The sequence below is a fragment of the Myodes glareolus genome, chromosome 9 (assembly GCF_982192425.1).
Source record: "Myodes glareolus chromosome 9, mMyoGla1.1, whole genome shotgun sequence".
In the NCBI taxonomy this organism is placed as follows: Eukaryota; Metazoa; Chordata; class Mammalia; order Rodentia; family Cricetidae; genus Myodes; species Myodes glareolus.
The window spans coordinates 20,816,224-20,842,072 of NC_142034.1; positions in this window are offsets into that span (position 1 = coordinate 20,816,224).

The window sequence follows — 25,849 nt, forward strand, 5'->3', positions numbered from 1 at the left end:
TGTCAGGAAGGGTAGTGCCCTGAGCCCAGGCCTGGTTTGCAGAACCGCCTTTCCTAGTTAACTCTTTCTTCGTCGCTGGCCATACTAAAGGCCCCTTCTAGACTCCGATGGTGGGCAGGAGCTGGAGGGTACTTGGACTCCCCTGTGGTCCCTCCTTAACTGTGAGAGAACAGAATCCAGGCAGCTTCCCTCCAGTTTAATTTTGAACCTTAAAGAGGAGCCGGGGGCCACGTGGCCCAGGGGCTCCCTGCCATCTCGTCACCACTAGGGGGCCTGCTCTACTTCTGCCTCCGGCCTTTCAGGCTCCCGCTGCATTCTCTGACTCTTCACCCCTCTCCTCTCCTCCCTCCTGCCCGCTCAGCATCCCGTTTTCGCTCTCCCGCTCCCTGCCCCCCTTCTTCCTGTCTCGTATTTTCCTACCCAGGAATCAGACCCCAGACAGTACCTAGGAAGTCTGCGGCCTTGCCTAATAGAACTGTAATAGTCCTTGGGGAGGCGTGATAATGACATCCTCCTTAAATAAAAGGACTTAATGGAGATTTCCCAAATTTGAAAACCACATTTCCACTAGCAACCTACTCAGTGAGTGCTCTGAAAAGGAACTCGTGGGGAGCTGCAGCAGGGGAGAGGGCGAGGAGTCTGCGCAGAGCCCGCTAGTCCCCCGCTACTCTGACAGGCAGGACAAAGGACCCATGAGAGGTTACAGGCCACTGAGGTGGGCCGCCTCACTCTTCTCTTCCAACTCGACCAGCCCCTGAAGAGCAAAAAGCCCAGACTCAGCAAATCCTGTGTGACCCAAGGTGAGCTGCTTCCCTCTCTGGATCCCAGTGGTCCCAGCTAAACTGGATATAATCACCTCCCATTGTGACCCAGTGAGGGTAAAGGTTAGCGCGCCAAGCTGCACACAGAGCACAGAGCCTTAGTTTTCAAAATTACATTTTAGCTGATTCTGTGTCTGGAGGACGCATGCCCCAATGAAGTTGTGGAGGTCACAGAATACCTAGTGGGAGCCGATTCTCTCCTTCCATTAGGTGGGTCCCTCGGGCTTGAGCAGCAAGTACCTTTACCAGCTGAGGCATCTCACATGCCCAAGAACCTTCTAAACAAGAACTGCATGACAGGGGTCCCGTCTCCATCCTACGGAAGAACCACAGACCCTAGTCTTAGAACACCAGCCAGATGGAGTGAAGCCCCGTCGCAAAAAGATTACGAAAAGAAATTGGTTGTAGCTCAGTCGGTAGTGTGCTCCGTAGACTGGAGGAAGCCCTGGGTTTATTCTCCAGTACTGCCTAAGTCAGGCATAGTGGTACTTGCTTGTAATCTTTGAATTTGGAGATGGAGGCAAGAGGATGTAAGAGGATGTGCTGGAAAGGGGTGGGAGGAAGAGGGGGGCCTGTTCCTCGAGTCCTTGAGATTCAGGGAGCATAATGGGTTCTCGTAGCCTCTGGTGCCAGATGCCCAATAACCCATAATCGAGGCACAGGACTTACAGTCCAGGTTTTTGGAGCTGTGGGGCAGCTTTCTCCGGGTTGTCAGATGAGCTTTTGGGGTCCCACATTCTTCTCTGAAAACTTAGATGCTACGATTGAACCTGGGGTTCTCAAGCTCCTGTCTGTCATTCCCTGTCCTGCCCTGCCCCCAACCAGAGGATGGAGGGGCAACCGTGGCGATGCCGGCAGAGAGCTGGGATCTTGGGCGGGGTACATCCCCCCTTTGGCCCTCCATCTCCTGAGGTAAAGACTCATTGGATTAGGTGATCTATGAAGATATCTACATTCTAAATAAACGTTTAAACCATAGTAAAATTCTTCCTATCAGGGCCTGGCGGTAGCCAGAGCTGCAGTATGCTTGCCAACACTGCCACCTGGTGGCAGCAACACTCAACTCCAGTGGCGACTTCTGAGCTGGAGGTCAGGGCTCTCCCTTCTCCACTGCCCAGCAACAACAAAATGGCTCGAGGTGTTTATTGTCATTCTTCTTGTTCTTAATAATGTTACCAAAATTTTATTTTATCTTAATTATGTGTATGTGTTTGTGGGTATGTGCACATGCGTGCAGGTGCCTGGAGGGGCCTCTGGACCTCAGATCCCCTGGAGCAGGAAATGGGTCGTTAGGAGATTCCCAAAGGGAGGGAGGCCAAGGTCCTAGGAAGTGTATTCAGGGCCTCTGCGAGCACTGAGCAATCTCTCCAACCACAAGTTTTTTGTTTTATTTTGTTTTGTTTTAATTCACTCTCTCTGGCTGAGGTTGTGGCTCAGTGGAAAAGGGTGACCTTTGTATATCTGAGGCCCTGAGTCATGAATTCATTGTGCTCCCAGCACCACCACTACCACCCCCCAAAGAAATCACTGGCAAGTTACAGCATAGGGTATCCATTTTTGCAAGGACAATCCTATCTTTGGGGCTGGTGAGATGACTGGCTATGTACAGGCACTTAGAGCCAACCGGAGTTCTAGCTGAGGAAGCCACAAGGTAGGAGAGAGCTGACTGTCACAACTCGTTCTCTGACCTCCATATGACTGCAGTGGTACACGGACTCCCCACTTTCCCTCCCCCCTCCACAGAAATAGATAGATGATAGATAGATAGATAGATGATAGATAGATAGATAGATAGATAGATAGATAGATAGATAGATAGATAGATAGGGATGATAGATATATAGCTACAAAAATGTAATTCTAAAAGGCCTACCCTTCTTATGTGTGGGTGTGCACATGCATGTATGCTCAGGCGTGTAGAGGCCAGAGGCCAGCTTCCAGCCGTTTCCTTGGTTTTTCTGAGACAGAGCCCCTCGCTGACTTGGAGCTCACTGGTTGGGCTAGGCTGACTGGCCAGTGAACTCCAAGGGTCCTCCTTTCTCCACCTCCCTGGTGCTGGGGTTCCAGGTATAAACAAGCGGGCACTGCATCCGGCTCACACACACACACACACACACACACACACACACACACACACACACACAGGGTTTCTCTGTGTACCCCTGACTGTCCTGGGACTCCCTCTGTAGACCAGGCTGGCCTCGAATTCATGGGATCCACCTGCCTCTGCCTCCGAGTGCTGGGATTAAAGGTGTGGACCACCAACACTGGGCTGCATCCGGGTTTTTCACATGGGCACTGGGGATCAAAATTGGGTCTTCTTGCTTGCGTGGCAGGCACTCTACCAACAAAGCCATCTTCCCAGCCCCAAGATTTTACCTACTTCCAAGTCCCTAGTGTGTGCCAGCTATGGTACTAAACATGCTCTACTGTGCATACCTTGTCAAGCGTGGTTCTAAAGCAATCCTGTGGAAAAGACATCCCTGACCCTCATTTTACAAACGAAATCAATGCACATGAAAGTGAAGTGACCTGCCGAGAGTCGCGCAGCTGAAGTGAGGAGAGCACCCTGAAACTCTGAAAAATCTTTTGCTGGGGAACAATCTTTTGGTGGACTGTGAATATGTATTGCTCTCATTGGCTAATAAGGAGCTGACTGGCCGCCAGCAGACCCGAGGAAGAACCCTGCCTACAATCCTTCCTGAACACTGCTAGTGTTCAGGACGCCGTCTTCACAAGCCTTTTGAGTTGAAAGAGGTCTCTGAACTGAAAACGACAAGAAAGAGAGGGAATGGGGTAAAGAGAGTAAAGAGCAGAACTTTACTGGGGATTCTGGGATTGCCAGGCAGACTTGGGGCACATTGGTTGCTTTCTGGGTGTTCTCAGAAATGCCAGAGAAACCACTAGACCCTTTAAAAGGCATTAACCCATGATTCATAAGAACCAAAAGCTCAACTCATAGGTCTGTGTGTCCACCCACTCCTCTAATGGGAATGGGAAGTCCTCCCTCTCCAGTCTAGAAGCTGCCCCCAACCTGAGCTGGCCACTGAAGACAGCTGCCATCTGATTCCCAAGCTCTCAGGAAAAGCATTTTCCTTCTTGGCAGAGAAACAAGATGAACTCAGAGCTAAAAGTCATATTTTAAAGTTGCCTATGGTCCACCTCCATGAACATCTTTCGTAATTCCCTTTCCACTCAGTGCGACCACTCCCCTGGAATAGTACTAGCAGCTAGTACCCCACAAATGATGCAAGTGTCCACCTGAAAAAAGAAAGGAGAGTTGCCGTGAGGACCCTCCCCTCGTTTGCAGATATTGCCTGTGATTGGCTGTGCGGGGTGGTAGCACACACCTGTCAGCCTAGCACTTGGTAGGTGGGTGCGGGAAGAGCAGGAGTGTAAGGCCACTTGACTATACAATGAGTTCTAGGCCAGCCTGGGCTACATCAGTCCTCAAATGGAGACGGAGAGGGGTGAGAATATCATCGTATTCTTATGCACTCTTTGGCCACCTGCAGAGTAGACACCCACCCATGGGACCTGATAATGTCCCACCTGGACCAGGAAGCTGCCGACAGGTATCCCGTGGTTCACTGACACGTGGGAGGCATAAGTACGATGGCCCTAGAAAGCTATCCCTTCCAAAAGAGGATTTAAAGCAGTAATAACGATATACATAAGAATATAAGAACAAGGGCTGGGGAGATGGCTCAGCGGTTAAGAGCACTGCCTGCTCTTCCAAAGGTCCTAAATTCAATTCCCAGCAACCGCATGGTGGCTCACAACCATCTGTAATGAGATCTGGTGCCCTCTTCTGGCCTGCAGGTGTACATGCAGACAGACTATTGTATCCATAATAAATAAATAAATACTTTTAAAAAAAAAGAATATAAGAACAAAACTCAGTCCCAAAGGCTCTATGCAGTGGCAAAGAACACCGCCACAGCACAGCCAAGGTCTTGTCCCCTGCAATTCCTTGGCCTAAAGCCTGTCCCTCTCTGAGTCACCCCAACTGTACATCAACATGCTGCCTTTGGCATACCTTAACATGTCCACATTGACCTGCGACGCATCAGCATGACCAGGTGTCCTTAACTGAAGGCGAGGTTCAGCACGATATACAGGGGACGTTCTGCAGCAGCATCCGCAGCTCTGGGGACACATGCAGATGCAGCCCACGTGACTTGGCATCGGCGGTGACAGCGAAAGAAGCGTCATGAAGGGCTGGGGTGGGCCCTGTGGCCTTCCCAGGACCAGATGAGGAGAACTGTTTTCTTGTCCAAATTCTTCTAAGTCCAATACAGCTTTCCCAAGAAACCTGCCAGCCTATCATAGTGTCCCTGGTACCCACCTTGCTGGGTGGCAGAGAACTGAATGCATACACTGAGGAAAAGTCCAGTTCCTTGGGAGCCACTTTCTTTCTTTGTCAATACCAGAAGGAAGCCCCACTAGCTGGCAAGGTGGGGTCAGCTGCCTGGCATGGGGCGAGGCATGACCCCTGCCTCCCAACACTCCAGTCGGGATAGCTACATAAATGAGAGAACAGAGACTTCTATATTCATTTTATTTTTCAGACAGGGTCTTATGGAGCCCAGACTGGCCTCAGACTCACCATACAGCCAAGGACTTGAACCTCTCATCCCCATGCCTCCACCTCCTGAGTTTGGGGATTACCAGTTTGTACTATCAGCCCAAGTTGTCTGTGGTCTGGCATTGAACCCAGGGCCTCCCTCATGCCGGTCAGGCGCTCCATCAAGTAAGCTACATCTGAAGCTCAAGAGACCGCAGATGCTTTCCCAGGTCATCTCTCCGTAGCACCCCAGGCAGATACCACGTACACCTTCTGGCCAACTCACAGGAACACTCGCCCCACCAAAATGTTCGTTTGACCAGGTAAACAACACACACACACACACACACACACACACACACACACACACACACACCCCAATAGCACGCTGCTCCAATGCCATCTGCAGGATCCAGAAGCTGCATAAGCGCTGGCATCTGTATTGCGACAAAGGTGACTCTGGGCCTTGAATGGAGAGGGTTAATGAAGGCTCTTGGCTCCATGGCTTCGTTCCAAAGGGTCTCAGTTAACACCAGAGGTCTCCTGCTATCTCACTCCCTTTAATAGATTTTTCCCATTGACGGCTCGGTTTATTGACTATCATTTCCTTTGCTGCAGGGGAGCTATTTTCTGGGTCACTGATCCAACCAACTTAAAAAGGGCTGCATTGATTGGGTTTTATTGGTGGTGACTTGCACAGATAGGGGCGGGCTTGCTCTAACCTGCTAACAGCTCCTTTGTTTCCCCCTCCCAGCCCCCACCCACCCACTCTGTTGACTTATGGGGGGGCAGGGTGAGGACAAAGTTGAAGCACTTAGGTGGTGGCCTTTCTGGAATAATGGGGAACTGCTGGCTGCCTGGGGCTCTCTGCAGCACTGGGGTAAAGTCCATTAAGAGAAAAACTGAGAAGCCTGCCGAGCTGCAGGAAGGATGGACACAAAGCCAGAAAGTCACTCATTTGGTGAGGGAGCATTCACGCAGCACCTAGCATGGGGGCTTGTCATATATAATTCCTTAGTGGCATTTACAGGTGGCAAAACTCTTGAAGTCATGTTCATTTCATGCTACAACTCTGAGTGATAAATAAGACAGTAATTGTTGCCACCTTATATATAAGAGACAGGAGGTTAAAAAACAAAACAAAACTGCCCAAAATCTCTCTCTCTCTCTCTCTCTCTCTCTCTCTCTCTCTCTCTCTCACACACACACACACACACACACACACACACACACACACATACACACACACACACAGTGGGGGACAGGCAGATTAAAAAACTAAACCTAAGACTTTTCAATCTCATTCAAAATATTGGTTGTTCTATGCTGAGAGCTCAAGCAGCCAGTGACGGTATGAGGTCATCGCCACACTTACTGTAAGCAGGTGGGTTTTTTTTATATCTTTATATATATGTACAGGGTCCAGGTCACTAAGAAGACAAAGGGGAAAGGGGCCTAGAAGAACCAGAGAGACCTTAGAGATAACTAGGTCAGTCCCCTCCACCTTAAAAGTGGGAGAAAAGGAACTGGAGAGATGGCCCGGTGGTTAAGAGCACTTGCTACTCTCCCCGAAGACCTGAGTTCAGTTCCCAGCATCCACATGGTGGCTCATACCCACCTGTAATTCCAGTTCCACAAATCCGACACCTTCTGGCCTCCCCAGACACCAGGCACACATGGTGCATATACATATACACAAGCAAAACATTCACACATGTAAAATAAAAACAAATAAATTTAAAAAAAATAAGTGGAGAAAAGAAAGTAAGCCTCAAAAAATACAAAATAACAGGCTGGGATATTAGCTCAGTGATTCGGTTCTTGCCTAACATGCATGAGGCCGTGGGTTCAAGGCCCAGCACAGAAAGAAAAGGAGCGATTGAGATTGCGAGAAGGTGGGAACAGGCTGGGGGGTGTCCGAGAGGGTGGGAACAGACTGGGTGTGTCATTCACTTATAGAAAGCTTGGACAGTATTCACGAAGTCCTGGTTTCCACCCTCAGCTTGGCATAAAGACAACATGGTGGCAGGTGTCTGTAGCTGCAGCATGGGGTGGGAAGTGGAGGCAGGATGTTCAGAAGTTCAAATTCATCTTTGACTACACAGATAATTTTAGGTTCTCCCGGGATATGAGACCCTGACAAAAAGAAAAGGGAAGGAGGGAAGAGAGAGAGGGAGAAAAGAAGTTGGAAAGGAAGGAAGGAAGGAAGGAAGGAAGGAAGGAAGGAAGGAAGGAAGGAAGGAAGGAAGGAAGGGAGGGAAGAAGGGAGGGAAGGAAGGATGGAGAGAGAGAGGGAGGGAAAAAATGAGGGAGGGAGGGAGGAAGGAAGGAAGAAGGGAGGGAGGAAAAAGGAGAAATTATGTGCCCAGTCAAATAGCATTCATATGCGTGTTCATTCACATATTAACAGGTTGGGCACTTGGAAGCATTCCCGAGAGCTTAAGTGAGGAGGGGAGGAGCCAGCTACCCGCAGGAGCACTCATCTGTCCCCACAGCTTTGATCTTTATCTGGGTCACTTTTGGGACTTATGCCTCTTAGCACATGCAGGGCAGCCCACCGAGTCCCTCCACCAGAGTTTTGCCTTGGGGGCTACCCTGAACTGTCCCTGCAGTTCCACCCTTCCCCCTCAGGACAGCCTTGGCTACCCAGAGTCTTCCGAAAGCAGGGGAGCACTGTGTGCAGAGCATAAATAAACCACTAGGATGCAGATCAGCAGCATGAGTTAGGGGTGGCCCTTTGGCTTTTGTGGGAGTGGATACCTGTGTGATGACCTCAGTTTAGCAGGAGTGAGGTGGGGAGGCGGTGCACGTCTGTGCATCCTACTTGAGGCCTGTGGCGTTCATCCTGGTCATTCCATTTCTAGGTTCGTGTATTCATTTGTCAGGCTTCTGTTGGCCCGTGTGCCCCCTCTGTGGTGAGCATCGCCCTGGGACCTGGTGATTCACAGATGAACAAGACAATTTCTGTCCAGAAGAAACTTGTGGCTGTGCAGGGGGGAGGGGGAGTCACGTGTACCAAGATTTCAGCTTGGTGTGTTGAGCACCACAGACAAGACACAGGGGAGGGAAAGAGGCTGGAGAGGGACGGGAGGAGAAAGCAACTAGAAACGCAAAGACTAAACTGAGCACGCAGGACTCCCAGGGCGGGCCAGCGGTGAGAACATGCAGAGACATGGCCAACGTTCTCTGAACCAGAGCTCTCAAGTTCAAGGGAGGGAAGGGAGGAGGAGCAAAGGTGGAGGGGGCGGCCGAGGACAGGGACTTAGGAAGTAAAATCAACAGAGTCTAAGCCTGGAGTGGAAGCACAGAAATGCTATGTCAAATCTACCTGACAAGACCGATTCTTTTGTAGGGAAGGCCCTAAGTCAGGCCGGTACTCTTTGGGCTTCCAAAATGTCAAGCTCAAGTGTGGGATGCCCGTGGTCTGTGGGAGAGACATTTTGCTGCAGGATAGTGACATCACTGCTTTTCAACCTCCATTCCTTTCTCTCTCTCTCTCTCTCTCTCTCTCTCTCTCTCTCTCTCTCTCCCCCTCTCCCTCTCCCTCTCTCTCTCTCCATCAGCCCCATCTAATGCAAAATTTGTGTTTCACTCCATCTGAATGAGAGAATTAAATCATCCAGATTAAATAAATTAAGCGAGTGTCTTCTCCTGGGCAGGAAGCTGGCACATCTCACAGAGAATTCCAGCAAACCATCCAGAAGTCCATAGACGGCCTGGGAGCCACCCAAATGAACAACAGCTAAAAGGGTCTGCCGGAATGACCAGAACCCATTTCCGTACACTCACCTGCAGCCATGAGTGGGTGTGCATTGTAGAAATGTAGGGTGACTGCTCACCAGAGCAGCCGAGAAACCGGGGTGCTTGCGACAGAGGCAAATCCCACCCCTCTGCATGTCACACTCCACCTGTGAACCCACACAAATCCCTGAGACGTCCCAAACCCAAATTCCAAAGGGAGAGGGAAGTCTGTGGGCCCCTTTTCAAAGTGGCTTTCCCGTATACACTGTCGACTTTTACATACACACACACACTTCACTCCTCATAAACACAGCACACTGGATGCATACCTGTAGCTAATCTCTCTCTCTCTCTCTCTCTCTCTCTCTCTCTCTCTCTCTCTCTCACACACACACACACACACACACACACACACACACACAGAGCAATTTGCTCAACATGCTGAATCCAGACTGAGGAGATGTAGGTTGCAGTGTGCTATCTCCTGGATGCCCCTGAATGAACTACCTCACCCTCCATCCCTGGCCTCTTTATCTCTACAGTGAGATTGAAAATAGCACAGCTCTGGGACAGGAGAGATGATGGCTCCGCAGTTAAGAGCCCCTGGTGCTGTTGCAGAGGTCCCAGGTTCAGTGCCCAGCACTCGCCTGGTAACTCACAACCTTCTGTAACCCCAGGGGTTCAGAAGGCTTCTGTCCTTTGGGGACTTACATACATGGCAGATACACATGCATATGCATAAATTAAATATAAAAAATAATTTTAAAAAAGAAAGAAAACAGCGTAGCTCCCTTGAGTATTTGCCACACATCAAACACCACTCCTCTGAGACCAGAGTTCCACAAATTCTGACCCCTACCAGCATGCACACAGCCTGAAAGCTAAGACCCAGTCTTCCATTTTCAAGTGGTTTGAAAAACAGTCAAGAAACCAAAGAGAGAGAGAAAGACAGAGAGAAAGAGAAGAAAGGAAGGAAGAAGGAAAAAGAGAAAGAAAAGAGAAAACAATAAAGAGAATAATTCTTCTCGACACATGAAATTTATATGAAGTTTGAATGCCCAGATCCATAAATACAGTTTTGCTGGAACACAGCCATGCTCGTTCATCTATGTCTGTGGCCACTTCCGGAGGAGCTGTGATGGAGACCTCAGGACCCAAAGCCTGGGATATTTACCCTCTGGCCTTCTAAAGAGAAAGTTTGCCAAGTCTTTAATGGTGCTCTCATCCCTCTCACTCAAGACCCAGCCTCGGTCCTTGATCATCCTCCCCCATCCTTCCCAGCTGAGATACACAGAGTAACCTAACTCGCTAGGACGCAGCATTGGCAGGCTGGCTCTACACTGGGTACTCCTGAGACCTGTTTCCCTACACGAGACTCTCAGGCAGTGGACAGGTCAACGTGGACACATCAGAGAATGGTGCCCTCATCCAGCAGGCATCAGCAACTGAATCTCTACCCATCCTCAGACCAGAATACTCAGCTCTCCTCTCCACGCCACACCCAGTCCCCTGGTATAATTAATAAGTGGTTTTTGTCTTTCTGTTGTTTTGTTTTTACAAGGGCTCATGCAACCCAGACCGGCTTCTCTTTGTATCACTGCAGACGGCGCTGACTTTCTGGTCCTCTTGTCTCCGTCTCCTCAGGACTGGAATTACACGTGTGTGCCACCGTGCCAGGTGGATGCCACGCTGCAGCTCAAACCCAGGGTTTTGTATACCCTACGAGAGTGCTCTGCCCACAGAGATCCATGCCCAGCCCTAGGAAGTCATTTTCTAAAACTTTCTACCTTGGGAGAAAGGGAGCTGGATTACCCTCTATTACTTCAACTGATTCGTACAAAAACCCCACCTTGGTTTCACTCATTCACACACACACACTGATCCCCTTTATCTTCCAACTCTGTTTCTGTCTGATCGTGTCTGTTTGCTGCGCTCTCGCAAGGTGAGTAGACATTTCATTCACAGGTAGATTCTTTATTTACATCAATAGTATCATGTGGCAATATTTTTTGTTGGAACTTCCAGCTTAGAAATAACTACATGGAGGCTTGTTATCAATTATGAAAGCTTAGGCTTGTTTTTTTTTTTTTAAGCTTTGCTTATTTACTATATATACAGTATTCTGCCTGCACATATGCCTGCAGGCCTGAAGAGGGCACCAGATCTCATTATAGATGGTTGTGAGCTACCATGTGGTTGCTGGGAATTGAACTCTGGTTGCTGGGAATTGAACTCAGGACCTTTAGAAGAGCAGCCAGTGCTCTTAACCACTGAGCTATCTCTCCAGCCCCCTTAGGCTTGTTTTTAACTAGCTTTTATGATTTACGTTAATTAATTCATATTTTTATATTGTTTGTTTTGTTTTTGGGGGGTTTGGCTAGAGATTTTTCCTTTTTTATTTTTAATTTATTTATTTACTTATTTATTTATTTTTGAGTTCTCACTCTGCCCAAAAGTTCTGCCTTATGTCTCCTGCCTAACTATTGGTCTTTCAGCTTTCTGTTTCACCAATCACAGCAACACATCTTCCCACAGTGCACAAATACCCCACAGCAGAATGAATCATGTTATTCTTCTCCCGAGTCCCGCTGTTTTTCCCTTCACATTTTTGCTTTTTACTCTCCCTCTGGGGCACACTGTGCATACAGATAGATGGGTAGCGTGTAATTTTCCATTTATTTATTTTTAATTTTAATTTAGAGCGAGAGGGACGGCTCAGCAGTTCAGAGCACTTGTTGCTCTTGCAAAGGACCTGGGTTCAGTTCTGAGGACCCTCAGGGTGGTTCACAACCATCCATAACTACAATTCCAGATGCTCCAACACCATGTTCTGACCTCCATGGGCACTGAACAAAACAAACATGGTACACAGACAACAAACAGGCAAAACACTCGTGCTTATAAAATACAATTTTTAAATATTTTTAATTTTTTATTATTTATTTATCTATTTGGTTTTTCAAGACAGGGTTTCTCTGTGTAGCCTTGGCTATCCTGGAACTTGCTCTGTAGACCAGGCTGGCCTTGAACTCACAGAGATCCGCCTGCCTCTGCCTCCCTAGTGCTGGGATTAAAGGCGTGCGCCACCACTGGGCTATATTTTTTTAATTTCTAAATATGTGTGTGTGTGCGCACATGTTAGGGTGCCCACAAATGCCAGAAGAGGGTGTCAAATCCCCGGCGGCTGGCATTACAAGCGGTTGTGAGCCCCTGCTGTGGATTCTGGGCATCAAACTCAGGTCCTCCAAAAGAGCAGCAAGTATTACTAACTACTGGGCCATCCCCCAACCCCTGACCTTTCCTTTAAAGCTCAGTGACTTTCACATGTGTCCCACTGGCCCTCTGTAACCATGGGTTCCACGTCCACAAATCCAGCCAACCACAGGATGGAGATATTACACTTTTTAAAAATGTGTGTGCACCAAATATGGGGACTTTGTTTGCTTTCTCCTAAACAACAGCTTACATTGCATTAGGCACTGTAAGCAAACTGGAGGTGGCTCAGACAGATGCGCCTGAGTCCCCCAGCTCTGCACCGCTCTAACACTTCACTACATGCTACCCAGAGGATTGTGGGTATCCTCAGGAGACCCTGAAACAAATCCCAGGGCACAGCTATAAATATCTGTGTGCTCCACCAGCACACAAAAAAAAAAAAAAAAAAAAATGGGGGGAGGGCTGGAGAGACGGCTCAGTGGTTAAGAGCATTGCCTGCTCTTCCAAAGGTCCTGAGTTCAATTCCCAGCAACCACATGGTGGCTCACAACCATCTGTAATGATGTCCGGTGCCCTCTTCTGGCCTGCAGACATACGCACAGACAGAATATTGTATATATAATAAATAAATAAATATTTGAGAAAAAAATGGGGGGAGCCTATTACCACCCATTGGTTAAATTTGGCCTTTTGTTGTAGGGGTTTTTTTTTGTTTGTTTTTTGCTTTTTTACTACCATGCCCAATCTGAATTTGTTCTAACTTTATCTACACCACATCCTAACCAGCTCCTACTTCTCGTCTTGCCTCTTTTTATAAACTGTTACTAGGAGAGTCTTCCACGTTGGTGTAGGCAGCTGTAGTTCGTTCTTTTCAGCTACGGGGGCATCAAATTTGAGGACTTCTGGATGAGGCTCTGTACGCAGCCAATCTTCCAGCTTCCTGTGCTGCAGGCTGTACCTCAGAGCATCCGCCTGGCTCACTGGTCCACCATCCTAGGGAAGGTTCCTTGCCTCCTTATGGAGTCGGGTAGCTATTTCACTGGGATGAATAGCTAGCAGCAGAGGTGCTGGGGCACAGGAAGTGGGCAGGAGGAGAGGAACAAACTCCGTGAGTCTATCTATCAAAGCAGAAAAGTCAGGGAGCGCTGGAGAGGCTGTTCTGGTGCTCCTAGGCTGACCTCACTCCCCCTCCCTGTCACCCCTCCAGGAAAACCTTTCAGCTCCTCCTCCATGCCCTCTCGCAGGACCCAGCTAAGCGCTTAGCTTCCTGAACATCGCTGCCACCACGGCAGCCCGCACCATCCTGCTGCATTATAACAAGGCGATAATCAATGAACTGCTAACTCTATTGCCATAAAGGAGCGAGCCCAACCTTATATAATTCTTTTTAATTGTTTTCTCACATTACAAGGTTTTTTTTCCTTTTTGCTAAACTTATTCCACCATAAGTTATGTCGTTTAATTTCTCAAAGTGCTAATAATTTAATTGCTTCCTTCCTGCAGACAAAGTGCCTGCACCGTCCTCCCTCCCCAGCACGGAGATTATAAAACGGAGTTGGCAGGAATACCTAAGAGGGGCGTCTTTTTGGCGGCAGGATTTGATAGGAAGCAGCTTTCTCAGAAGTCAGTATGTGGGACTGGGAATTTGGCTTGGGACTTCAAAGAGGCAGGAGGCCCAGCTGAGCCTGCCCACTAGCTCCAGGGGGTTTATCATAATCACAGGGGAGGGGAGAGGAAGGCGCTGAGATCAGAGGTCGGGTGCTTGCAACACCCAGCTTCCCATCTTGAGAGGCTATCAGGGAAACTGGGGTCCAACACAGCAGCAGGGAGTTAGATCAGATTGTGGGGAGACCAACCCCATAGCGACATCTGATAACAGCAGGTAGAGTCTATGCAGCAGTTGGTGGTGAGGCAAGATTTACTCCCAGCACTAGGGAGGCAGAGGCAGGGGGATCTCTGAGTTCAAGGCCAGCCTGGTCTATAGAGTGAGTTCCAGGACAGAGCTACATAGAGAAAGCATCTCTCAAAAAATTAAAAACAAAGAATCATCATAAAGAACCTCTGGCCCCCTTGCTGACAGTGCCTACCACTCTAAACCATCCTGTTTCATCTTCTCACCCACACTGCCAACGCTATTTGACAGATGAGCAAACTGAGACAAAGAAAGAGTTAGGTCAAGCCAGTGAGATAACTCAGTGGGTAGAGGAATTGAACACAATCCCTGATCCCGCAGTGGGAGAGCCATCTCCCAAGAGCTGTGAGTTCGAGGCCAGCCTGGTCTATAAAATGAGTCTCCAGAAAAGACAGAGAAATCCTGTCTTGACATACAGGGAAAAGATATAGATAGATAGATAGATAGATAGATAGATAGATAGATAGATAGATAGATAGATAGATAGATAGCCAAAAGGGAGCCTGGACTTAGTCAATAAAGTGTTTGCTACGTAAGGATGGAACTCTGAGTCCTGTAGTTAGAACACACCTAAAAGAGCCCCGCATGGCGGCACACATTTGTAATCCCGGTGCTGGGGAGGTGGAGGCCGGCAACAGAGGCTGGGGCTCTCAGACTGGCCTAGCCTACTTGGTCACATCCGGGCCAGTGAGAAACTATGCCTCAAAACTGAAGACAGGCAATGCCTGAAGAATAAGATCTGAGGATGTCCTCTACTCTCCGTTCCTGTATACACACGTGTGAACCTGAACCTGCACACACACATGAATCCATGCACACTCGTGCATGCAAACGTGCACACAAAGCTAAAAAGGAGGAAGGAGGGAGGGAAGGAAGGAGGGTGGGAAGGAAGGAGGGAGGGAAGGAAGGAGCGTGGGAAGGAAGGAGCGTGGGAAGGAAGGAGGGAGGGAAGGAAGGAGGGAAGGAAGGAGGGAGGGAAGGAAGGAGGGCAGGAGGCTAACTTAGGCTGTCTCAACTTCTTGGTGTCACAGCCAAAATCTAGCCTCCAGAGCTCATGTTTTCATCAGCAACACAATCATGCCTTGGCCATCTGTCTGGGTTGAATGATTACATCAAATCTCTGTGGCAAGAAGGAAAAGATACAGACCTGAGGACAGGATCTTGGACAAGCTATTCTTGAAGTTTCCAGGGCCCTCCTACTGCTCCCGCCCACCCAGGGAGGGGTCTGACCCACCAGAACTGCCCCACCCACCCAGGGACTCCCAGAGTCTGCAGGCCTTACTCTGCAAGGTGCTCACACTCCTCACCCCTGCCCTCAGCACCCCTGAGAGTCACCACCTTGGACTTCCTTTCTGCCTCCCGCACCTTCGCGACTGCGGCTGCTGCTTTTCCAGTCTGGAATCGTCATTTCTCTCCACCTACACAGCCTGATTAAAAAAACCTGCCCCTGAGTCCCAGAGTAAAGTCGCCTGTCACACCTCTCCCTCCCAGATCTGGTTAGCGGGGCTGCTGGATGAACTTTCTCAGTTGTCCCCTCGTGGGACTCACCAACTCGGGAACATGTCATAGCCTCTCTGAGCACGTGATGTGTGACTAAATGAGTAACACGTGCAAAGTGTTTAGTCTGGGACACCATGAGGGCTGAAAGAAAGTTTCACTGTTGTGACTGGCTGTCGTTCCTGCTTCCTAAAAGTCCCTGCCATCTAGCAGTTGCTCAGTTATGAAGTAAGTAAAGGGGCTGTTGAGGGAGCTCAGAGGTCAGGAGCATTGGATGCTCTTCCAGAAGACCCAGGTTCGAGTCCCAACACCCACATAGCGGCTCACAACCATCTGGAATTCCAGATCCAGGGAACCTAATGTTTTCCTCTGGCCCCTGCCTGCACCAGACATGTACGTGGAACATATACATACATACAGCAGTCAAAACACTCATACACATAAAAATAATAAAATTTTACCAGGCGCATGCTTTTAATCACAGCACTGGGAAGGGAGAGGCGGGTGAATCTCTGTGAGTTTGAGACCAGCATGGTCTACAGAGTGAGTTCCAGGACAGCCAGGGCTACACCAATAAATTCTATCTCAAAAACAAACAAACAAATAATAGTAACAACATTATTATTATTTTTAACAAATAAATAAAGTTGATAGGAGATGAACTCAACTGGCCAGTGGTTGCCTAGTGTACATGAAGCCCTGGGTTTGATCCCCAACACCACAGAAGCTAGGTGTGATGAGCTATATGAGATTCTGTCTCCAAAAAAAAGAAGAAGAAGAAGAAGAAGAAGAAGAAGAAGAAGAAGAAGAAGAAGAAGAAGAAGAAGAAGAAAAGAGAGAAAGTGCAGCCTATTTTTGCAGCCAGTCACTCTGACACTCTTCTGTCTAAGCTGAGAAAATAAAATTGCGCAACTCCTAGAGGGAGCCCCACAGGACGGTAAGTTGCCAAGTTCCCCACCCTCACCCCCATTCCCAAGGAGACTACCGGTGCCAGCAGAACACACTCCTATCAGTGACACATCTGCACTAGGTCACGATCCAAAGTGTCTGTCCTTGGCAGAGAGCGGCAGGGACCAAGCAAGATGCGGCCACGAGGAGTTGTGAGACCTCCAGGAAATCCATAGGAGCTCAGGGAGCTCAAGAGTCCCTTGGGCCTGAAGTAGCCACACCTCTTCGTGAGGGGGCGTGGCTTCCACCACACTCGAATTGGCACGCCCATCCCCCCCAGGTGGCCTCTGGTACCTCAAACTTGAGTTAGGAAAAAAATGTTATTAGTAAACATAATTGTGCCAGGCCCACCCACCTCCCTGACTAAACAGGAAGCACTTGGCAGGTAGAGGCCTGCTTGACATCCCTGTGGACGATCTTCTCCCTGGCTCCCACTCACTCAGTCCTCCACCCACAAGTATTTATTATGCATGCACTGATGTGTGTGCCAAGGACCCTGGCTAGAGACCTGAGGCTCATCCTTTTTTTTTTTTTTTTTTAGTGTGCTCAGGGTGTGTATGTGTATGTGTGTGTCCATATATGCATGTGTGTGTATGTGGAGTCCAGAGGTCTACGGTCTGCCTCTATTGCTTTGCACCTTATTTTTTGAGACAGAGTTTCTCACTAAGCTTGAAATTCACCAACTGGCGAGCCTGTTGAGCTGACGAGCATCAGTGAGCCTTCTCCCAACGATGGGCTTCTGAGTGCTTCCTACCATGTCTGGGTTTTTACCTGGGTGCTGGGGAATCAGAACTCGGGTCTTTGTGCTTATTCAGTAAGTATTTTACCCACTTGGCCCATCTCCCTAACTCTGAGGCTCGTCCTTTTGGGGCATGAGCTGCTAAACCTCCAAATGGAGCGCCTGGCAGAAGCTTGCTTCACTGAATCCTAGAGAACCACAGAGGTTCAGCCAAGGCTAGTGAGGAGAACTCCCAGATAGCCATCTGTGAAGAGCACTGGCTCCTCCTCCTTCTCTCCCTTAGCTCCTGCTGTGGAACAATCTGTGCACACTGCAAATATGTATTACCCTCATTGATTAATAAAGAGCTGACTGGCCTTTAGCTGGGCAGAAGAGATTGGGCGGGAGAGCCAGACTAGGAGCATTCTGGGAAGAAGAAGGGCAGAGTCAGAGAAGTTGCCAGGAGACACAGGGAGTAAGACATGCTGAAGGACAAGTAAAACCACAAGCCACATTGACAATACATAGACTAATAGAAATGGGTTGGTGTAAGTTGTAGGAGTTAGTTAGTAATAAGCCTGAGCTATCGGCAGACCATTTATAATTAATATTAAGTCTCCACGTTGGTTATTTGGAAACTGACAGATGGGAAGAAAAAGTCCTTCTACAAGCACCAGTGTTTGAGGATCCATGGGACAATCTCAAGTCAGACCTGGAATCTCCAGGGAGGATCTAGCTCAGGCTGCACTCAAGGAAATCCTGCTGCCTGAGTTCTGGAACAAAGTCCAAAGCCACTGGTGTGTGCAGAGTTGGGTAACCGGCCTAGAATCTCTTTCTTTTTTTTAATATTTATTTATTTATTATGTATACAATATTCTGTCTGCATGTATGCCTGAAGGCCAGAAGAGGGCACCAGACCTCATTACAGATGGTTGTGAGCCACCATGTGGTTGCTGGGAATTGAACTCAGGACCTTTGGAAGAGCAGGCAGTGCTCTTAACCTCTGAGCCATCACTCCAGCCCTAAAATCTCTTTCTGCTCTAAGGACAGCCAGTATATCAACTTGAGAGGCCACAAACACAAGATAGCGTAGCAAGAGGTCACAAAGAGAGATACCTCAGAGAAATTTCTCAGGCAGGAATCCCAAAGGTTTTCAGAGTCCTGTCTCCCCTGCTTCCTTCACTCCTTCCACACCACCCTGGAGTCTTTCCTTTTCCAAATGGAACCTTCTACATCCCAGCCTTCTGTCTTTGGCCCTGCTACTGTTGTTTCCTCAGGCAGGGATAACCTGCTCCCAGGCCTCACTCCAATCTGTTCTAGCTCAATGCTAGCCCCATTACCACCTCCTCCAGAAGTTCTTCTGTGATCTTTCCAGTCAAGAGGAACTTTCTCTATCTCCCACTTAGCATACCCAAGTTCGGGCCTTCCCTAAGCTTTCGTTTCTGAAGTCATATCCCATGGGTTGATAGGTGGATTGAGCTCTTTTCCAGCTGGAAGGCTTTAGGTAAGCTGTCTCCCCAATTCCTGTTTGTTTTAGTTGGACTCTTATAATCACTGGAAAATATTGCTGGCATAATGATGCATACCTGTATTTCCAGCACTCTAGAGGGCCGAGACAGGAGGAATGAGAATTGAAGGCCAGTTCGAATAAGAATGGCCCCTATAGGCTCATATAGTCATCAGGAGTGGCATACTCTTGGATAGGATTAGAAGGATTAGGAGGTGTGGCCTTGTTGGAGGAGGTATATCACTGGAGGGTGGGCTTTGAGGTTTCACAAGCCCATGCCAGGCCAGCTTCAATCTCTCTCTCTCTCTCACCCTCCCTCTCCCCCCCCCTCTTCCTACATGGATCAGGATGTAGCTCTCAGCTACGTCTCCAGCACCTTCTTCCTACATACTGTCACACTTTCACCAGGATGATAATGGACAAAACCTCTGAGACTGTAAGCACGTCCCCAATTAAATGCTTTCCTTTATAAGAGTTGCCTTTGTTGTGGGGTTTCTTCACAGTAAGAGAAGACTACGTGACTAAGACAGCCAGCCTAGGCTCGATGAGACCCTGTCTCTAAAAACATAAAAGAAAGAAGGAGAGGGCTGGAGAGATGGCTCAGAGGTTATGAGCACTGGCTGCCCTTCCAGAGGTCCTCAGTTCAGTTCCTGCAACCACATGGTGGCTCACAACCATCTATAATAAATTCTGATGCCCTCTTATGGCCTGCAGGCATACATGCAGGCAGAACACTACATCATAAAATAAATCTTTAAAAGAAAGAAAGAAAGAAAGAAGGAAAAAAGGTCAGGGAAGGAAGGAGGGAGGAAAGGGAGGAAGCCAGAAGGTTGAGGAGATAGCTCAGTCGGTGAAGAGTTTGATCCCCAGAGCCATGTAAAAAACCATGTGTGGGGATGCATGACAGGGGAATCTCAGAAGCTCACTGCTCTGGCCTACTTGGTCTATTTGGCAAGTTCCAGGCCAGTGAGACATCATGGCTCAAAAACAAGGGAAGAAAAAAAATGTAGGTGGTGCCTGAAGAACAACACCAGAGATTGTCCTCTGGTCCCATCTGCCACGGCATCCAGCTCCTGGGCTCTTAATATCCATTCATACCAAAGTGCTCACAGTCCACAAACATGCGTGTCAATAAAGAAGAAGGTCCATAGTAGCCCGTGTACGAATGCAGACCACCTTAGGATGGAGCCACAAGAAACTGAACAGCAGGGCTGCCTCCAGGAAGGCACAACAAAGCCTCAGGAACGGGAATGAGAACGATCATAAAGTTTCAGTGGAGGACCAATGGGAGCTCAGCAGGTAGAGGTGTTTACTTAGAGAGCTGGTAATAACCTCGATTCAGTCCCCCAGAATCCATGTTAAAGGAGGAAGCAAAGACTGCCTAGGAAATTGTTTTCTGACCTTCACAAGTCTGCCTCCAAGCAAACACTAATAATAAAAACAATTAAATAAACAAAACACAATTTCACTGGATCTGAAGGTGGTGACTCCACAGTGAAACTCTTGCCTTGCACATTTGAGGCTCTTGGGTTTCATTCCCAGACTACAAAAATAAATAAAATTTCACCGAAAAGGGTTGTATGACCTTAAGGGGGGGGGGCAGAATAGATTTATTAAGGAAAGGTGGAAAAGAACTCCCAAGAGTAGGGGAAGGCCCAAGGGAAGAGCACCCCATTGTATGACTCTTGAGTTTGGCTCCCACTGGATGCTTCACCTCCTCGGTAAGTGGTTTGCATGTGCAACTTCAAGTACAATCTGAAATAGGAACGTGATAGCGTCTGTTTCCAGCTCTGCTAGGACAAGAAGGCACAAAGATCTGGTTACCAAAAGGACAGAAGGAAAAGTAGAGAAGCAACAAATGTAACTGGTCATGGACTAAGGCTCCAGGCTGAGAAGCCATGAGGGGCCAGAGAAGCCAGAGAGACCTGAGACCTGGTAGAGAGTGAATAGCATCCACTGGGAGGTTGGGGAGAGGCTGGAGTCTGTCTGCATGATAGGAGGGAACGAGAGGGGGGGGGCTGACTTCATTCAGCCCAGGCTGGCCTAGAAGTCTGAGGCTAACCTTGAACTTCTGATCCTCCCTACCTTCACCCTCTGAATCCTGGGATCATAGGAATGTACCACTGTACCACCATGGCCAGGGTGAGTGCTGCTGAGGATGGAGCACAGTGGGACTCTGTGCATTCTGACTAAGGACTCACACACCCCCAAGAAAGAAACAGACTTTCAAAAGAAGACCGTGATGGCTCCCACGCTGGGTTGCACCAGGACCAGAAGCAGGGGAGAGAACAAACCGCGGGGGCCACTCATTCATTGTGAAGACTTCAGGGTCCCCAGCTTGAGCCTCTCAGTTCCTTTGAAGAAAATGAAAGGTTCAGACAGACAGACAGACAGACCTGAAAAGCAGCTCTAGCTCTTTTGGTTTTTGATGGCTGCAGCTTCTGCAAATGTGTGTAAAACAGATCCATTTTTAGCAGTAGTGAAAACCGAACTGAAAATCAGATTTATCATTTTAATTAAATATACTTTACACTCTCAATTTTTTTTTTAGAAAGCAAAATGTTCCCCGCTCTCCATCAGCTTTCCCTTTGTGGGAGACATTCATGTCTGCTGAACAATTTAAAAACATATCGGAGCACAGCCCTAAGAAGGCACACAACTAGCATGACCTTAACATGTTATTCCTTACAGAAAAGTGAGACTGACCTGCAGGAGGGAAAAAGAAATTGGAAATATCAAGCAGGTAAAGGTTAGGCAGGGTCAAGGTATCTGAAGTCTGGGAATCAGGTCAAACTGGGCAACATAATGAGACCCTGTCTCTAAAAATAATTTAGAAAATTAAACAACAAAACTGTAGTGGGGGGTTGCTGTTTGTTTTGGTTTAAAGTTTGCTATTGCTGGAGCTGGAGAGATGGCTTAGTGGTTAACAGCACTGGCTGCTCTTCCAAAGGACTTGGGTTCAATCCCCAGCACCCACATGGCAGCTTACAGCAGTCTGTAATTTCAGTTCTGGGGGACCCAATACCCTCACTCAGACATACATGTAGACAAGATACCAATGTATATAAAATAAAAAATGAATAAATCATTCAAAAATTTTTTTCTATTGCCAGACTGGGGTTGTAACTCCATCCGTAGGCTTCCCCTAGCATGCATGAGGCCCAGGGTTCCATCCCCAGTCCGTATAGACCAGGTGTGGTGTCACAGGCATTTAATAGCAGCACTCAGGAGGCAGGGTCAGGAGGAGCAGAATCTTGAGCGATGGAGCTATGGCTTAGCAGTTAAGGGCACTCACTCCTCTTCCAGAGGTCCAGGAGTTCAATTCCCAGCACCCCATGCAGTGGTTCACAACATCTCTAATTCCAGTTCCAGAGGATCCAGTGTCCTCTTCTAGCCTCCAGGAGCACTGCATGTACATGAAGCAAAGACGTACAGACAAGGGTATGCATTACATTTAAATTTAAAGTCCAGGGTCATCCTTCAATAGGCCAGCTTGGGCTACATGAGACCCTGTCTCAAAAACAAAACAAATAACAATAAGAAACAGTCTGCCCCCTCACTACCAGCTTAGAATTGCTAACCTTTGAGCTAGTGGAGGAGGAGACATAGACCCTGGGGATATGAAAAGGAGAGTTTGGTCCCCTCTCCCACTGAAGGTGGCACAAGGCTGATTGCTCTCTGAACTTCAGAGTGCTCAACTACAATGTGCAACTCCAGATACTCACTCTGCAGGGCACAGAGGAAAAGAAACAAGATGGCACATTTGGAAAACCTCAGGAAACAGTGAAGTTTAAAGTTCACATACAAACACTTTGTCTTGGAATGTCACATCTGAGTCATGCCTGCCGAATATCCACCTGGCTAGGCACCGTGTCCTCTCAGTGTTCATCCTCCTGATGGTCTTCCCCACCCAGGTCCCCAGAGAGTGGCTGGGAGATTAGTGCTGCCCCAAACTGTAAGCCAACAGCCATTGCTACAAACTACCTGACAAGTCTAGACTCCAGTGGCCGGTGGAACAAATGGAAATTCACGGGAGAAATCCATGGGCAGCTGCGGTCAGCTCCTTGACTAGTGACTTTGGGACTGTTGAGGGCCACAGGTGACAAAGAAAGAGTTTCTGTAGCGGGGGTGGGGAAACCTTAGGAAGTAAAACCCGGGGCTGGAGACATAGCCCGGTGGACAAGGTGCTGGAGTAGCCTGGGCTGTGTATCTGAGACTGAGAACAAAACGGTGTGGTGGTGCAGCGGTGGTGCAGCGGTGGTGCAGCGGTGGTGCAGTGGTGGTGCAGCGGTGGTGCAGCGGTGGTGCAGCGGTGGTGCAGCTTGGCAAGGCTGGCGCTCTGGCGACAAAGAGGCGGGAGAAACAGAAATGCAAGGTCATCCTCGACTGCATTGTGGGTTTAAGTTAAGGTTCGCTTGGGCTACATGAGACTGTCTCAGAGACGTTTTTTATACTTACTTAACTTTATTTTATGTGCATTTGGTATGAAGGTGTCAGATCCCCTGGAACTGGAGTTACAGACGGTTGTGAGCTGCCATGTGGGTGCGGAAAATTGAACCCTGGCCCTCTGGGAGAGCAGTCAGTGCTCTTAACCACTGAGTCCTCTCTCCAGCCCCTCAAATATGTTTTCATTAACCCAAAAAAAGGACGCACACCCCACTATTTCCTCCAAAAATAATTTCCAGGAACGGCCCCCAGGTTTCGTCAGCCGGGCATTCCCGAGCCCTGCCTTAGCTGCTGAGCGTAGAGTTGTCCATTATTTCTGACAAGAACAAATATAGACACTCTCAAGGAACTGAGGAGAGACTAAGTGGAATAAATGATGCTTAATCTACAAAGAGAGAAACTGCCTTCCCTCAGCGGAGCCCCGCCCAGCAGGAGCCATGGCCCCTAATAATTCAAGTCCACACTTAATTAAAAAGGGGATCATCCTGCTCTCCGGCCAACTGGCTCCAATTCCATCCTGATCCTTCAGACGGCTAGCATCTGCCCGTTTGTCTCTCTCCCACAAGAAGAGAAAATAACTGAAGACAAACAAAAGCCGTCTGTCCTGCAGTCTTCTGGGAGGGCTGCTGCGTGAGCGGCTCTTCTAGAAACAGAGTGGTGGAGATCTAAATGGACGGGGGGAGACAGGACAGAGCCAAAAATAAATAGAGCTTTTCGTGTTCAAGGGAGTCCTGAGCTGAGCTGCTGCAGGCAGCGAATGTGGAAAGCTGGAGTCACCAGCACCTTCTAAAAATAGAAACCGCTTTCCTCTGGCTACCACTGGCCTCCGGCCTCCAGCTTCAGCTCTGGCTTTCCTCTTGACACAGTGTTTCAAAGAAAAGGAGGGCAGTCCGCATATTCCGCTTTGTTCAAAAATATTCAAATGGGACCAGTGGGATTGCGCAGCTGGTGGAGGCACTGGCTGGCCCAGCCTGCCCACCTGCGTTTGATCCTCACCCACGTGGTGGAAGGAAGGAGGGCCTGCGGATTGTCCCCTGCCCTCCACATACGTGTCACAGCATGAATATGCCTCCAGATAAATACAAGCGCGATGAACAATGCTAAAACGTTAAAATGTGGGGTTTTGTGAATGACTCAGGGAGTGAAGAGTGTGCTGCGCAAGCACGGGGAACAGGACTCGGAGCCATGCTACTCATGGACATGCCAGGTGGGCATGGCAGCCTATAATCCCCGTGTGAAGGAGGTGACGGCAGGCAGGGAATCCCCTGGACAAGCTGGCTCCACTAGCCAAGCTGGCAAGCTCCGAGTTCAGCCAGAGACTCTGCTTCAGCACTTGAGATGGAGAGTGAGCAAGGAAGACACTTGTCTCAACTTTAGACCTTCACATCTGCAGACACAAGTATGCACAGGCACCCATACATGTGTGCCTACACGTATTTGAACATGCAACACACACACACACACACATGCACGCACACACGCAAACACACGATATATACAGAAAGGAGAAAGGGAGAAAAATTAAAAATATGGTTCCTTTTCTCTTCTTCTTCTCTCTCTCTCTCTCTCTCTCTCTCTCTGTGTGTGTGTGTGTGTGTGTGTATGTGTGTGTGTGTGTGTGTGTGTGTGTGTGTGGTGTGTGCTCGTGGATGCCCACATGTGGAGATCAAAGGACTACTTGGAGGAGCTGGTTCTCTTTCAGCCGTGTGGGTCTTAAGAAGCAAGCTCAAGTCACCAGGCTTGGCAGCAGACACATCTACCTACCAAGCCATCTCACCCAGGTACTCGCTAGATTTACAAGTAGGAGTTCTCAGTCCCCAAACTCTGAGCCTGCATTCCTGCAGAGCCCTTAGGTCAGACCCTCCTTGGGACTGGCTCAGTCCCACGGGCGTCCTGTGCTCTTCACTCTACACCTGGGAATGCTGCAGTTGTTCCACACAGACGGGGGCATCTCAGGGAACCACATCCGACCACTGACTGCAGAGGAAACTCCTCGGACGTCATTGGGCTTCTCCTGGTTTCATGGAGGCTCTTGTGGACACCTAGCCCCGCATCACCCGCGGGACAGAGTCCTCATCTGCAGTACTTCTGTTCAGGGACTGCTGGCCTCCACCAGGGAGCCCAACGAATTGGGCAAGATTGTTCTGATCCCCTCCCTCTGGGCCCATGATCTCTTCTGCTGTTTGGAGAGCCCTTGTTCAGTGGAGTCTCAAGAGGGTTCTGCCAAGTGGAGTACACACCTGTGATCTCCGCACTCAGATGGAGTAAAAGGCTCAGGACGCTCCACACTGAGCTTGAGGTCTGCCTGAGTGATGCGAGACAGGGTGGGAGATGGGGGACACTCAGGCTAGTAGAAGGTGAATTGGAACAGAGGAAGCAGCTTTTCCACCCTCCTCTAAGCAGGCTCTGCCATAGCAGGGCATCCTCGCTCAGCGTTTAGCAATGTGAAGACACAGGGATAAAAGACACGAGGGCC